The 17795-nt window shown below is 64.0% G+C and overlaps 1 protein-coding gene across 2 annotated transcripts in view; it reads right to left on the bottom strand.

Annotated features, from left to right (window-relative positions):
• The window catches only part of cd82b (CD82 molecule b), a 97479-nt gene that overhangs the window by 64727 nt on the left and 14957 nt on the right, over window positions 1-17795 (bottom strand). The gene's annotated exons all lie outside the window — the stretch shown is intronic.

Here is a 17795-nt window from a genome sequence, read left to right as displayed (position 1 = left end):
CCCGAACGGGACAGGCGACCGTCCCTCACTACCCCGAATGGGACAGAGACCGTCCCTCACTACCCCGAACGTGACAGGGGACCGTCCCTCACTACCCCGAACGGGAAAGGTGACAGTCCCTCACTACCCCGAATGGGACAGAGACCGTCCCTCACTACCCCGAATGGGACAGAGACCATCCCTCACTACCCCGAACGGGACAGGCGACCGTCCCTCACTACCCCGAACGGGACAGAGACAGTCCCTCACTACCCCGAACGGGGCAGGGGACCATCCCTCACTACCCCGAACGGGAAAGGTGACAGTCCCTCACTACCCCGAATGGGACAGAGACCGTCCCTCACTACCCCGAATGGGACAGAGACCATCCCTCACTACCCCGAACGGGACAGGCGACCGTCCCTCACTACCCCGAACGGGACAGAGACAGTCCCTCACTACCCCGAACGGGGCAGGGGACCATCCCTCACTACCCCGAACGGGACAGAGACCGTCCCTCACTACCCCGAACGGGACGGTGACAGTCCCTCTCTACCCCGAACGGGACAGGCGACCGTCCATCACTACCCCGAACGGGACAGGCGACCGTCCATCACTACCCCGAACGGGACAGGCGACCATTCCTCACTACACCGAACGGGACAGGTGACCGTCCCTCACTACACCGAACAGGAAAGGTGACAGTCCCTCACTACACAGAACGGGACAGGGGACCATCGCTCACTACCCCGAACGGGACAGGGGACCATCCCTCACTACCCCGAACGGGACAGGCGACCGTCCCTCACTACCCCGAACGGGACAGGGGACCGTCCCTCACTACAACGAACGGGAAAGGGGGCCGTCCCTCACTACCCCGAACGGGACAGGCGACCGTCCCTCACTACCCCGAACGGGACAGGGGACCGTCCCTCACTACCCCGAACGGGACAGGCGACCGTCCCTCACTACCCCGAATGAGGTATCATCCTCAATAATGGACTCCACCATCTTCCAAACCACTAACAGCAACAGTGACAGGGGACCGTCCCTCACTACCCCGAACGGGAAAGGTGACAGTCCCTCACTACCCCGAATGGGACAGAGACCGTCCCTCACTACCCCGAATGGGACAGAGACCATCCCTCACTACCCCGAACGGGACAGGCGACCGTCCCTCACTACCCCGAGCGGGACAGAGACAGTCCCTCACTACCCCGAACGGGGCAGGGGACCATCCCTCACTACCCCGAACGGGACAGATGACCGTCCCTCACTACCCCGAACGGGACAGAGACTGTCCCTCACTACCCCGAACTGGACAGGCGACCGTCCCTCACTACCCCGAATGGGACAGAGACCGTCCCTCACTACCCCGAACGGAACAGGGGACCGTCCCTCACTACCCCGAACGGGACAGAGACCGTCCCTCACTACACCGAACGGGACAGGGGACCGTCCCTCACTACACCGAACGGGACAGGCGACAGTCCCTCACTACACCGAACGGGACAGGCGACAGTCCCTCACTACACCGAACGGGACAGGGGACCGTCCCTCACTACCCCGAACGGGACAGGGGACCGTCTCTCGCTACCCCGAATGGGACAGGGGACCGTCCCTCACTACACCGAACGGGACAGAGACCGTCCCTCACTACCCCGAACGGGACAGGGGACCGTCTCGCGCTACCCCGAACGGGACAGGGGACCGTCTCTCGCTACCCCGAACGGGACAGGTGACCGTCCCTCACTACCCCGAACGGGACAGGGAATCGTCCCTCACTACTCCGAACGGGACAGGCGACCGTCCCTCACTACCCCGAACGGGACAGAGACAGTCCCTCACTACCCCGAACGGGGCAGGGGACCATCCCTCACTACCCCGAACGGGACAGATGACCGTCCCTCACTACCCCGAACGGGACAGAGACTGTCCCTCACTACCCCGAACGGGACAGGCGACCGTCCCTCACTACCCCGAATGGGACAGAGACCGTCCCTCACTACCCCGAACGGAACAGGGGACCGTCCCTCACTACCCCGAACGGGACAGAGACCGTCCCTCACTACCCCGAACGGGACAGGTGACCGTCCCTCTCTACCCCGAATGGGACAGAGACCGTCCCTCACTACCCGGAACGGGACAGGGGACCGTCCCTCACTACACCGAACGGGACAGGGGACCGTCCCTCACTACACCGAACGGAACAGGGGACCGTCCCTCACTACACCGAACGGGGCAGGGGACCGTCCCTCACTACCCCGAACGGGACAGAGACTGTCCCTCACTACCCCGAACGGGACAGGCGACCGTCCCTCACTACCCCGAATGGGACAGAGACCGTCCCTCACTACCCCGAACGTGACAGGGGACCGTCCCTCACTACCCCGAACGGGAAAGGTGACAGTCCCTCACTACCCCGAATGGGACAGAGACCGTCCCTCACTACCCCGAATGGGACAGAGACCATCCCTCACTACCCCGAACGGGACAGGCGACCGTCCCTCACTACCCCGAACGGGACAGAGACAGTCCCTCACTACCCCGAACGGGGCAGGGGACCATCCCTCACTACCCCAAACGGGACAGATGATCGTCCCTCACTACCCCGAACGGGACAGAGACTGTCCCTCACTACCCCGAACGGGACAGGCGACCGTCCCTCACTACCCCGAATGGGACAGAGACCGTGCCTCACTACCCCGAACGGAACAGGGGACCGTCCCTCACTACCCCGAACGGGACAGAGACCGTCCCTCACTACCCCGAACGGGACAGAGACCGTCCCTCACTACCCCGAACGGGACGGTGACAGTCCCTCTCTACCCCGAACGGGACAGGCGACCGTCCATCACTACCCCGAACGGGACAGGCGACCGTCCATCACTACCCCGAACGGGACAGGCGACCGTCCCTCACTACACCGAACGGGACAGGTGACCGTCCCTCACTACACCGAACAGGAAAGGTGACAGTCCCTCACTACACAGAACGGGACAGGGGACCATCGCTCACTACCCCGAACGGGACAGGGGACCATCCCTCACTACCCCGAACGGGACAGGCGACCGTCCCTCACTACCCCGAACGGGACAGGGGACCGTCCCTCACTACAACGAACGGGAAAGGGGGCCGTCCCTCACTACCCCGAACGGGACAGGCGACCGTCCCTCACTACCCCGAACGGGACAGGGGACCGTCCCTCACTACCCCGAACGGGACAGGCGACCGTCCCTCACTACCCCGAATGGGACAGAGACCGTCCCTCACTACCCCGAACGTGACAGGGGACCGTCCCTCACTACCCCGAACGGGAAAGGTGACAGTCCCTCACTACCCCGAATGGGACAGAGACCGTCCCTCACTACCCCGAATGGGACAGAGACCATCCCTCACTACCCCGAACGGGACAGGCGACCGTCCCTCACTACCCCGAGCGGGACAGAGACAGTCCCTCACTACCCCGAACGGGGCAGGGGACCATCCCTCACTACCCCGAACGGGACAGATGACCGTCCCTCACTACCCCGAACGGGACAGAGACTGTCCCTCACTACCCCGAACTGGACAGGCGACCGTCCCTCACTACCCCGAATGGGACAGAGACCGTCCCTCACTACCCCGAACGGAACAGGGGACCGTCCCTCACTACCCCGAACGGGACAGAGACCGTCCCTCACTACACCGAACGGGACAGGGGACCGTCCCTCACTACACCGAACGGGACAGGCGACAGTCCCTCACTACACCGAACGGGACAGGCGACAGTCCCTCACTACACCGAACGGGACAGGGGACCGTCCCTCACTACCCCGAACGGGACAGGGGACCGTCTCTCGCTACCCCGAATGGGACAGGGGACCGTCCCTCGCTACACCGAATGGGACAGAGACCGTCCCTCACTACCCCGAACGGGACAGGGGACCGTCTCGCGCTACCCCGAACGGGACAGGGGACCGTCTCTCGCTACCCCGAACGGGACAGGTGACCGTCCCTCACTACCCCGAACGGGACAGGGAAGCGTCCCTCACTACTCCGAACGGGACAGGCGACCGTCCCTCACTACCCCGAACGGGACAGAGACAGTCCCTCACTACCCCGAACGGGGCAGGGGACCATCCCTCACTACCCCGAACGGGACAGATGACCGTCCCTCACTACCCCGAACGGGACAGGCGACCGTCCATCACTACCCCGAACGGGACAGGCGACCGTCCCTCACTACACCGAACGGGACAGGTGACCGTCCCTCACTACACCGAACGGGAAAGGTGACAGTCCCTCACTACACAGAACGGGACAGGGGACCATCGCTCACTACCCCGAACGGGACAGAGACTGTCCCTCACTACCCCGAACGGGACAGGCGACCGTCCCTCACTACCCCGAATGGGACAGAGACCGTCCCTCACTACCCCGAACGGGACAGAGACCGTCCCTCACTACCCCGAACGGGACGGTGACAGTCCCTCTCTACCCCGAACGGGACAGGCGACCGTCCATCACTACCCCGAACGGGACAGGCGACCGTCCATCACTACCCCGAACGGGACAGGCGACCATTCCTCACTACACCGAACGGGACAGGTGACCGTCCCTCACTACACCGAACAGGAAAGGTGACAGTCCCTCACTACACAGAACTGGACAGGGGACCATCGCTCACTACCCCGAACGGGACAGGGGACCATCCCTCACTACCCCGAACGGGACAGGCGACCGTCCCTCACTACCCCGAACGGGACAGGGGACCGTCCCTCACTACAACGAACGGGAAAGGGGGCCGTCCCTCACTACCCCGAACGGGACAGGCGACCGTCCCTCACTACCCCGAACGGGACAGGGGACCGTCCCTCACTACCCCGAACGGGACAGGCGACCGTCCCTCACTACCCCGAATGAGGTATCATCCTCAATAATGGACTCCACCATCTTCCAAACCACTAACAGCAACAGTGACAGGGGACCGTCCCTCACTACCCCGAACGGGAAAGGTGACAGTCCCTCACTACCCCGAATGGGACAGAGACCGTCCCTCACTATCCCGAATGGGACAGAGACCATCCCTCACTACCCTGAACGGGACAGGCGACCGTCCCTCACTACCCCGAGCGGGACAGAGACAGTCCCTCACTACCCCGAACGGGGCAGGGGACCATCCCTCACTACCCCGAACGGGACAGATGACCGTCCCTCACTACACCGAACGGGACAGAGACTGTCCCTCACTACCCCGAACTGGACAGGCGACCGTCCCTCACTACCCCGAATGGGACAGAGACCGTCCCTCACTACCCCGAACGGAACAGGGGACCGTCCCTCACTACCCCGAACGGGACAGAGACCGTCCCTCACTACACCGAACGGGACAGGGGACCGTCCCTCACTACACCGAACGGGACAGGCGACAGTCCCTCACTACACCGAACGGGACAGGCGACAGTCCCTCACTACACCGAACGGGACAGGGGACCGTCCCTCACTACCCCGAACGGGACAGGGGACCGTCTCTCGCTACCCCGAATGCGACAGGGGACCGTCCCTCACTACACCGAACGGGACAGAGACCGTCCCTCACTACCCCGAACGGGACAGGGGACCGTCTCGCGCTACCCCGAACGGGACAGGGGACCGTCTCTCGCTACCCCGAACGGGACAGGTGACCGTCCCTCACTACCCCGAACGGGACAGGGAATCGTCCCTCACTACTCCGAACGGGACAGGCGACCGTCCCTCACTACCCCGAACGGGACAGAGACAGTCCCTCACTACCCCGAACGGGGCAGGGGACCATCCCTCACTACCCCGAACGGGACAGATGACCGTCCCTCACTACCCCGAACGGGACAGAGACTGTCCCTCACTACCCCGAACGGGACAGGCGACCGTCCCTCACTACCCCGAATGGGACAGAGACCGTCCCTCACTACCCCGAACGGAACAGGGGACCGTCCCTCACTACCCCGAACGGGACAGAGACCGTCCCTCACTACCCCGAACGGGACAGGTGACCGTCCCTCTCTACCCCGAATGGGACAGAGACCGTCCCTCACTACCCGGAACGGGACAGGGGACCGTCCCTCACTACACCGAACGGGACAGGGGACCGTCCCTCACTACACCGAACGGAACAGGGGACCGTCCCTCACTACACCGAACGGGGCAGGGGACCGTCCCTCACTACCCCGAACGGGACAGAGACTGTCCCTCACTACCCCGAACGGGACAGGCGACCGTCCCTCACTACCCCGAATGGGACAGAGACCGTCCCTCACTACCCCGAACGTGACAGGGGACCGTCCCTCACTACCCCGAACGGGAAAGGTGACAGTCCCTCACTACCCCGAATGGGACAGAGACCGTCCCTCACTACCCCGAATGGGACAGAGACCATCCCTCACTACCCCGAACGGGACAGGCGACCGTCCCTCACTACCCCGAACGGGACAGAGACAGTCCCTCACTACCCCGAACGGGGCAGGGGACCATCCCTCACTACCCCAAACGGGACAGATGATCGTCCCTCACTACCCCGAACGGGACAGAGACTGTCCCTCACTACCCCGAACGGGACAGGCGACCGTCCCTCACTACCCCGAATGGGACAGAGACCGTGCCTCACTACCCCGAACGGAACAGGGGACCGTCCCTCACTACCCCGAACGGGACAGAGACCGTCCCTCACTACCCCGAACGGGACAGAGACCGTCCCTCACTACCCCGAACGGGACGGTGACAGTCCCTCTCTACCCCGAACGGGACAGGCGACCGTCCATCACTACCCCGAACGGGACAGGCGACCGTCCATCACTACCCCGAACGGGACAGGCGACCGTCCCTCACTACACCGAACGGGACAGGTGACCGTCCCTCACTACACCGAACAGGAAAGGTGACAGTCCCTCACTACACAGAACGGGACAGGGGACCATCGCTCACTACCCCGAACGGGACAGGGGACCATCCCTCACTACCCCGAACGGGACAGGCGACCGTCCCTCACTACCCCGAACGGGACAGGGGACCGTCCCTCACTACAACGAACGGGAAAGGGGGCCGTCCCTCACTACCCCGAACGGGACAGGCGACCGTCCCTCACTACCCCGAACGGGACAGGGGACCGTCCCTCACTACCCCGAACGGGACAGGCGACCGTCCCTCACTACCCCGAATGGGACAGAGACCGTCCCTCACTACCCCGAACGTGACAGGGGACCGTCCCTCACTACCCCGAACGGGAAAGGTGACAGTCCCTCACTACCCCGAATGGGACAGAGACCGTCCCTCACTACCCCGAATGGGACAGAGACCATCCCTCACTACCCCGAACGGGACAGGCGACCGTCCCTCACTACCCCGAGCGGGACAGAGACAGTCCCTCACTACCCCGAACGGGGCAGGGGACCATCCCTCACTACCCCGAACGGGACAGATGACCGTCCCTCACTACCCCGAACGGGACAGAGACTGTCCCTCACTACCCCGAACTGGACAGGCGACCGTCCCTCACTACCCCGAATGGGACAGAGACCGTCCCTCACTACCCCGAACGGAACAGGGGACCGTCCCTCACTACCCCGAACGGGACAGAGACCGTCCCTCACTACACCGAACGGGACAGGGGACCGTCCCTCACTACACCGAACGGGACAGGCGACAGTCCCTCACTACACCGAACGGGACAGGCGACAGTCCCTCACTACACCGAACGGGACAGGGGACCGTCCCTCACTACCCCGAACGGGACAGGAGACCGTCTCTCGCTACCCCGAATGGGACAGGGGACCGTCCCTCGCTACACCGAACGGGACAGAGACCGTCCCTCACTACCCCGAACGGGACAGGGGACCGTCTCGCGCTACCCCGAACGGGACAGGGGACCGTCTCTCGCTACCCCGAACGGGACAGGTGACCGTCCCTCACTACCCCGAACGGGACAGGGAATCGTCCCTCACTACTCCGAATGGGACAGGCGACCGTCCCTCACTACCCCGAACGGGACAGAGACAGTCCCTCACTACCCCGAACGGGGCAGGGGACCATCCCTCACTACCCCGAACGGGACAGATGACCGTCCCTCACTACCCCGAACGGGACAGAGACTGTCCCTCACTACCCCGAACGGGACAGGCGACCGTCCCTCACTACCCCGAATGGGACAGAGACCGTCCCTCACTACCCCGAACGGAACAGGGGACCGTCCCTCACTACCCCGAACGGGACAGAGACCGTCCCTCACTACACCGAACGGGACAGGTGACCGTCCCTCTCTACCCCGAATGGGACAGAGACCGTCCCTCACTACCCGGAACGGGACAGGGGACCGTCCCTCACTACACCGAACGGAACAGGGGACCGTCCCTCACTACACCGAACGGGACAGGGGACCGTCCCTCACTACACCGAACGGAACAGGGGACCGTCCCTCACTACACCGAACGGGGCAGGGGACCGTCCCTCACTACCCCGAACGGGACAGAGACTGTCCCTCACTACCCCGAACGGGACAGGCGACCGTCCCTCACTACCCCGAATGGGACAGAGACCGTCCCTCACTACCCCGAACGTGACAGGGGACCGTCCCTCACTACCCCGAACGGGAAAGGTGACAGTCCCTCACTACCCCGAATGGGACAGAGACCGTCCCTCACTACCCCGAATGGGACAGAGACCATCCCTCACTACCCCGAACGGGACAGGCGACCGTCCCTCACTACCCCGAACGGGACAGAGACAGTCCCTCACTACCCCGAACGGGACAGAGACCGTCCCTCACTACCCCGAACGGGACAGGTGACCGTCCCTCTCTACCCCGAATGGGACAGAGACCGTCCCTCACTACCCCGAACGGGACAGGCGACCGTCCATCACTACACCGAACAGGACAGGTGACCGTCCCTCACTACACCGAACAGGACAGGTGACAGTCCCTCACTACACCGAACAGGACAGGGGACCATCGCTCACTACACCGAACGGGACAGGGGACCATCGCTCACTACCCCGAACGGGACAGAGACCATCCCTCACTACCCCGAACGGGACAGGCGACCGTCCCTCACTACCCCGAACGGGACAGAGACAGTCGCTCACTACCCCGAACGGGGCAGGGGACCATCCCTCACTACCCCGAACGGGACAGATGACCGTCCCTCACTACCCCGAACGGGACAGAGACTGTCCCTCACTACCCCGAACGGGACAGGCGACCGTCCCTCACTACCCCGAATGGGACAGAGACCGTCCCTCACTACCCCGAACGGAACAGGGGACCGTCCCTCACTACCCCGAACGGGACAGAGACCGTCCCTCACTACCCCGAACGGGACAGGTGACCGTCCCTCTCTACCCCGAATGGGACAGAGACCGTCCCTCACTACCCGGAACGGGACAGGGGACCGTCCCTCACTACACCGAACGGAACAGGGGACCGTCCCTCACTACACCGAACGGGACAGGGGACCGTCCCTCACTACACCGAACGGAACAGGGGACCGTCCCTCACTACACCGAACGGGGCAGGGGACCGTCCCTCACTACCCCGAACGGGACAGAGACTGTCCCTCACTACCCCGAACGGGACAGGCGACCGTCCCTCACTACCCCGAATGGGACAGAGACCGTCCCTCACTACCCCGAACGTGACAGGGGACCGTCCCTCACTACCCCGAACGGGAAAGGTGACAGTCCCTCACTACCCCGAATGGGACAGAGACCGTCCCTCACTACCCCGAATGGGACAGAGACCATCCCTCACTACCCCGAACGGGACAGGCGACCGTCCCTCACTACCCCGAACGGGACAGAGACAGTCCCTCACTACCCCGAACGGGGCAGGGGACCATCCCTCACTACCCCGAACGGGACAGATGATCGTCCCTCACTACCCCGAACGGGACAGAGACTGTCCCTCACTACCCCGAACGGGACAGGCGACCGTCCCTCACTACCCCGAATGGGACAGAGACCGTGCCTAACTACCCCGAACGGAACAGGGGACCGTCCCTCACTACCCCGAACGGGACAGAGACCATCCCTCACTACCCCGAACGGGACAGAGACCGTCCCTCACTACCCCGAACGGGACGGTGACAGTCCCTCTCTACCCCGAACGGGACAGGCGACAGTCCATCACTACCCCGAACGGGACAGGCGACCGTCCATCACTACCCCGAACGGGACAGGCGACCGTCCCTCACTACACCGAACGGGACAGGCGACCGTCCCTCACTACACCGAACGGGACAGGTGACCGTCCCTCACTACCCCGAACGGGACAGGCGACCGTCCCTCACTACCCCGAATGGGACAGAGACCGTCCCTCACTACCCCGAACGTGACAGGGGACCGTCCCTCACTACCCCGAACGGGAAAGGTGACAGTCCCTCACTACCCCGAATGGGACAGAGACCGTCCCTCACTACCCCGAATGGGACAGAGACCATCCCTCACTACCCCGAACGGGACAGGCGACCGTCCCTCACTACCCCGAGCGGGACAGAGACAGTCCCTCACTACCCCGAACGGGGCAGGGGACCATCCCTCACTACCCCGAACGGGACAGATGACCGTCCCTCACTACCCCGAACGGGACAGAGACCATCCCTCACTACCCCGAACGGGACAGGCGACCGTCCCTCACTACCCCGAACGGGACAGAGACAGTCGCTCACTACCCCGAACGGAACAGGGGACCGTCCCTCACTACCCCGAACGGGACAGAGACCGTCCCTCACTACCCCGAACGGGACAGGTGACCGTCCCTCTCTACCCCGAATGGGACAGAGACCGTCCCTCACTACCCCGAACGGGACAGGCGACCGTCCATCACTACACCGAACAGGACAGGTGACCGTCCCTCACTACACCGAACGGGACAGGTGACAGTCCCTCACTACACCGAACAGGACAGGGGACCATCGCTCACTACACCGAACGGGACAGGGGACCATCGCTCACTACCCCGAACGGGACAGAGACCATCCCTCACTACACCGAACGGGACAGGCGACCGTCCCTCACTACCCCGAACTGGACAGGGGACCGTCCCTCACTACACTGAACGGGACAGGGGGCCATCCCTCACTACCCCGAACGGGACAGGCGACCGTCCCTCACTACACCGAACGGGACAGGGGACCGTCCCTCACTACCCCGAACGGGACAGAGACCATCCCTCACTACACCGAACGGGACAGGCGACCGTCCCTCACTACACCGAACGGGACAGGTGACCGTCCCTCACTACACCGAACAGGACAGGTGACAGTCCCTCACTACACAGAACGGGACAGGGGACCATCGCTCACTACCCCGAACGGGACAGGGGACCATCCCTCACTACCCCGAACGGGACAGGCGACTGTCCCTCACTACCCCGAACGGGACAGGGGACCGTCCCTCACTACAACGAACGGGAAAGGGGGCCGTCCCTCACTACCCCGAACGGGACAGGCGACCGTCCCTCACTACCCCGAACGGGACAGGGGACCGTCCCTCACTACCCCGAACGGGACAGGCGACCGTCCCTCACTACCCCGAATGGGACAGAGACCGTCCCTCACTACCCCGAACGTGACAGGGGACCGTCCCTCACTACCCCGAACGGGAAAGGTGACAGTCCCTCACTACCCCGAATGGGACAGAGACCGTCCCTCACTACCCCGAATGGGACAGAGACCATCCCTCACTACCCCGAACGGGACAGGCGACCATCCCTCACTACCCCGAACGGGACAGAGACAGTCCCTCACTACCCCGAACGGGGCAGGGGACCATCCCTCACTACCCCGAACGGGACAGATGACCGTCCCTCACTACCCCGAACGGGACAGAGACTGTCCCTCACTACCCCGAACGGGACAGGCGACCGTCCCTCACTACCCCGAATGGGACAGAGACCGTCCCTCACTACCCCGAACGGAACAGGGGACCGTCCCTCACTACCCCGAACGGGACAGAGACCGTCCCTCACTACACCGAACGGGACAGGGGACCGTCCCTCACTACACCGAACGGGACAGGTGACAGTCCCTCACTACACCGAACGGGACAGGCGACAGTCCCTCACTACACCGAACGGGACAGGGGACCGTCCCTCACTACCCCGAACGGGACAGGGGACCGTCTCTCGCTACCCCGAATGGGACAGGGGACCGTCCCTCACTACACCGAACGGGACAGAGACCGTCCCTCACTACCCCGAACGGGACAGGGGACCGTCTCGCGCTACCCCGAACGGGACAGGGGACCGTCTCTCGCTACCCCGAACGGGACAGGTGACCGTCCCTCACTACCCCGAACGGGACAGGGAATCGTCCCTCACTACTCCGAACGGGACAGGCGACCGTCCCTCACTACCCCGAACGGGACAGAGACAGTCCCTCACTACCCCGAACGGGGCAGGGGACCATCCCTCACTACCCCGAACGGGACAGATGACCGTCCCTCACTACCCCGAACGGGACAGAGACTGTCCCTCACTACCCCGAACGGGACAGGCGACAGTCCCTCACTACCCCGAATGGGACAGAGACCGTCCCTCACTACCCCGAACGGAACAGGGGACCGTCCCTCACTACCCCGAACGGGACAGAGACCGTCCCTCACTACCCCGAACGGGACAGGTGACCGTCCCTCTCTACCCCGAATGGGACAGAGACCGTCCCTCACTACCCGGAACGGGACAGGGGACCGTCCCTCACTACACCGAACGGAACAGGGGACCGTCCCTCACTACACCGAACGGGACAGGGGACCGTCCCTCACTACACCGAACGGAACAGGGGACCGTCCCTCACTACACCGAACGGAACAGGGGACCGTCCCTCACTACCCCGAACGGGACGGGGACCGTCCCTCACTACCCGAATGGGACAGAGACCGTCCCTCACTACCCCGAATGGGACAGAGACCGTCCCTCACTACCCCGAACGGGACAGGCGACCGCCCTTCACTACCCCGAACGGGACAGGGGACCGTCCCTCACTACCCCGAACGGGACAGGGGACTGTCCCTCGCTACCCCGAACGGGAAAGGTGACAGTCCCTCACTACCCCGAACGTGACAGGGGACCGTCCCTCGCTACCCCGAACGGGAAAGGTGACAGTCCCTCGCTACCCCGAATGTGACAGGGGACCGTCCCTCGCTACCCCGAACGGGAAAGGTGACAGTCCCTCACTACCCCGAATGTGACAGGGGACAGTCCCTCACTACCCCGAACGGGGCAGGGGACCATCCCTCACTACCCCGAACGGGACAGATGACCGTCCCTCACTACCCCGAACGGGACAGAGACTGTCCCTCACTACCCCGAACGGGACAGGCGACCGTCCCTCACTACCCCGAACGGGACAGAGACCGTCCCTCACTACCCCGAACGGGACAGGGGACCGTCTCTCGCTACCCCAAACGGGAAAGGTGACAGTCCCTCACTACCCCGAACGGGACAGGGGACCGTCCCTCACTACACGGAACAGGACAGGCGACCGTCCCTCACTACCCCGAACGGGACAGGCGACCGTCCCTCACTACCCCGAATGGGACAGGGAACCGTCCCTCACTACCCCGAACGGGACAGAGACAGTCCCTCACTACCCCGAACGGGACAGAGACAGTCCCTCACTACCCCGAACGGGGCAGGGGACCGTCCCTCACTACACCGAACGGGGCAGGGGACCGTCCCTCACTACCCCGAACGGGACAGAGACTGTCCCTCACTACCCCGAACGGGACAGGCGACCGTCCCTCACTACCCCGAATGGGACAGAGACCGTCCCTCACTACCCCGAACGTGACAGGGGACCGTCCCTCACTACCCCGAACGGGAAAGGTGACAGTCCCTCACTACCCCGAATGGGACAGAGACCGTCCCTCACTACCCCGAATGGGACAGAGACCATCCCTCACTACCGCGAACGGGACAGGCGACCGTCCCTCACTACCCCGAACGGGACAGAGACAGTCCCTCACTACCCCGAACGGGGCAGGGGACTATCCCTCACTACCCCGAACGGGACAGATGATCGTCCCTCACTACCCCGAACGGGACAGAGACTGTCCCTCACTACCCCGAACGGGACAGGCGACCGTCCCTCACTACCCCGAATGGGACAGAGACCGTGCCTCACTACCCCGAACGGAACAGGGGACCGTCCCTCACAACCCCGAACGGGACAGAGACCGTCCCTCACTACCCCGAACGGGACAGAGACCATCCCTCACTACCCCGAACGGGACGGTGACAGTCCCTCTCTACCCCGAACGGGACAGGCGACCGTCCATCACTACCCCGAACGGGACAGGCGACCGTCCATCACTACCCCGAACGGGACAGGCGACCGTCCCTCACTACACCGAACGGGACAGGTGACCGTCCCTCACTACACCGAACAGGACAGGTGACAGTCCCTCACTACACAGAACGGGACAGGGGACCATCGCTCACTACCCCGAACGGGACAGGGGACCATCCCTCACTACCCCGAACGGGACAGGCGACCGTCCCTCACTACCCCGAACGGGACAGGGGACCGTCCCTCACTACAACGAACGGGAAAGGGGGCCGTCCCTCACTACCCCGAACGGGACAGGCGACCGTCCCTCACTACCCCGAACGGGACAGGGGACCGTCCCTCACTACCCCGAACGGGACAGGCGACCGTCCCTCACTACCCCGAATGGGACAGAGACCGTCCCTCACTACCCCGAACGTGACAGGGGACCGTCCCTCACTACCCCGAACGGGAAAGGTGACAGTCCCTCACTACCCCGAATGGGACAGAGACCGTCCCTCACTACCCCGAATGGGACAGAGACCATCCCTCACTACCCCGAACGGGACAGGCGACCGTCCCTCACTACCCCGAACGGGACAGAGACAGTCCCTCACTACCCCGAACGGGGCAGGGGACCATCCCTCACTACCCCGAACGGGACAGATGACCGTCCCTCACTACCCCGAACGGGACAGAGACTGTCCCTCACTACCCCGAACGGGACAGGCGACCGTCCCTCACTACCCCGAATGGGACAGAGACCGTCCCTCACTACCCCGAACGGAACAGGGGACCGTCCCTCACTACCCCGAACGGGACAGAGACCGTCCCTCACTACCCCGAACGGGACAGGTGACCGTCCCTCTCTACCCCGAATGGGACAGAGACCGTCCCTCACTACCCCGAACGGGACAGGCGACCGTCCATCACTACACCGAACAGGACAGGTGACCGTCCCTCACTACACCGAACGGGACAGGTGACAGTCCCTCACTACACCGAACAGGACAGGGGACCATCGCTCACTACACCGAACGGGACAGGGGACCATCGCTCACTACCCCGAACGGGACAGAGACCATCCCTCACTACACCGAACGGGACAGGCGACCGTCCCTCACTACCCCGAACTGGACAGGGGACCGTCCCTCACTACACTGAACGGGACAGGGGGCCATCCCTCACTACCCCGAACGGGACAGGCGACCGTCCCTCACTACACCGAACGGGACAGGGGACCGTCCCTCACTACCCCGAACGGGACAGAGACCATCCCTCACTACACCGAACGGGACAGGCGACCGTCCCTCATTACACCGAACGGGACAGGCGACCGTCCCTCACTACCCCGAACGGGAGAGGGAACCATCCCTCACTACACCGAACGGGACAGGCGACAGTCCCTCATTACACCGAACGGGACAGGCGACCATCCCTCACTACCCCGAACGGGATAGGCGACCGTCCCTCACTACACTGAACGGGACAGGGGACCGTCCCTCACTACACCGAACGGGACAGGGGACCATCGCTCACTACCCCGAACGGGACAGAGACCATCCCTCACTACACCGAACGGGACAGGCGACCGTCCCTCATTACACCGAACGGGACAGGGGACCATCGCTCACTACCCCGAACGGGACAGAGACCATCCCACACTACACCGAACGGGACAGGCGACCGTCCCTCAGTACACCGAACGGGACAGGCGACCGTCCCTCACTACCCCGAACGGGATAGGGAACCATCCCTCACTACACCGAACGGGACAGGGAACCATCCCTGACTACACCGAACGGGACAGGCGACCGTCCCTCATTACACCGAACGGGACAGGCGACCGTCCCTCTCTACCCCGAACGGGATAGGGAACAATCGCTCACTACCCCGAACGGGACAGGCGACCGTCCCTCACTACCCCGAACGGGACAGGCGACCGTCCCTCACTACACCGAACGGGACAGGGGACCATCGCTCACTACCCCGAACGGGACAGGGGACCGTCCCTCACTACACCGAACGGGACAGGCGACCGTCCCTCACTACCCCGAACGGGACAGGCGACCGTCCCTCATTACACCGAACGGGACAGGCGACCGTCCCTCACTACCCCGAACGGGAGAGGGAACCATCGCACACTACCCCGAACGGGACAGGCGACCGTCCCTCACTACCCCGAACGGGACAGGCGACTGTCCCTCACTACACCGAACAGGACAGGGGACCATCGCTCACTACACCGAACGGGACAGGGGACCGTCCCTCACTACACCGAACGGGACAGAGACCATCCCTCACTACACCGAACGGGACAGGCGACCGTCCCTCACTACCCCGAACGGGACAGGTGACCGTCCCTCACCACACCGAACGGGACAGGGGACAGTCCCTCACCACACCGAACGGGACAGACGACCGTCCCTCACCACACCGAACGGGACAGACGACCGTCCCTCACCACCCCGAACGGGACAGGCGACCGTCCCTCACTACCCCGAACGGGACAGGCGACCGTCCCTCACTACCCCGAACGGGACAGGGGACCGTCCCTCACTACCCCGAACAGGACAGGCGACCGTCCCTCACTACACCGAACGGGACAGGCAACCGTCCCTCACTACCCCGAACGGGACAGGCGACCGTCCCTCACTACCCCGAACGGGACAGGCGACCGTCCCTCACTACACCGAACGGGACATGGGACCGTCGCTCACTACACCGAACGGGACAGGTGACCATCCCTCACTACACCGAACGGGACAGGTGACAGTCCCTCACTACACCGAACGGGACAGGGGACCATCGCTCACTACCCCGAATGGGACAGGTGACCTTCCCTCACTACCCCGAACGGGACAGGCGACCGTCCATCACTACACCGAACAGGACAGGGGACCATCGCTCACTACACCGAACGGGATAGGGGACCGTCCCTCACTACACCGAACGGGACAGAGACCGTCCCTCACTGCACCAAAGGGGACAGGCGACCGTCCCTCACTACCCCGAACGGGACAGGCGACCGTCCATCACTACACCGAACAGAACAGGGGACCATCGCTCACTACACCGAACGGGACAGGTGACCGTCCATCACTACACCGAACGGGACAGGGGACCGTCCCTCACTACACTGAACGGGACAGAGACCGTCCCTCACTACACCGAACGGGACAGAGACCGTCCCACACTACACCGAACGGGACAGGCGACCGTCCCTCACTACACCGAACGGGACAGGTGACAGTCCCTCACTACACCGAACGGGACAGTCGACCGTCCCTCACTACCCCGAACGGGACAGACGACCGTCCCTCACTACCCCGAACGGGACAGACGACCGTCCCTCACTACCCCGAACGGGACAGGCGACCGTCCCTCACTACCCCGAACGGGACAGGGGACCGTCCCTCACTACCCCGAACGGGACAGGGGACCGTCCCTCACTACCCCGAACGGGACAGGGGACCGTCCCTCACTACCCCGAACGGGAAAGGGGACCGTCCCTCACTACACCGAACGGGACAGACGACC

Source organism: Hypanus sabinus, chromosome 7, assembly GCF_030144855.1.
Source record: "Hypanus sabinus isolate sHypSab1 chromosome 7, sHypSab1.hap1, whole genome shotgun sequence".
Classification (NCBI taxonomy): domain Eukaryota; kingdom Metazoa; phylum Chordata; class Chondrichthyes; order Myliobatiformes; family Dasyatidae; genus Hypanus; species Hypanus sabinus.
The sequence above is the reverse complement of the archived record's forward strand: the minus strand, read 5'-3'. Positions and strand labels throughout refer to the sequence as shown.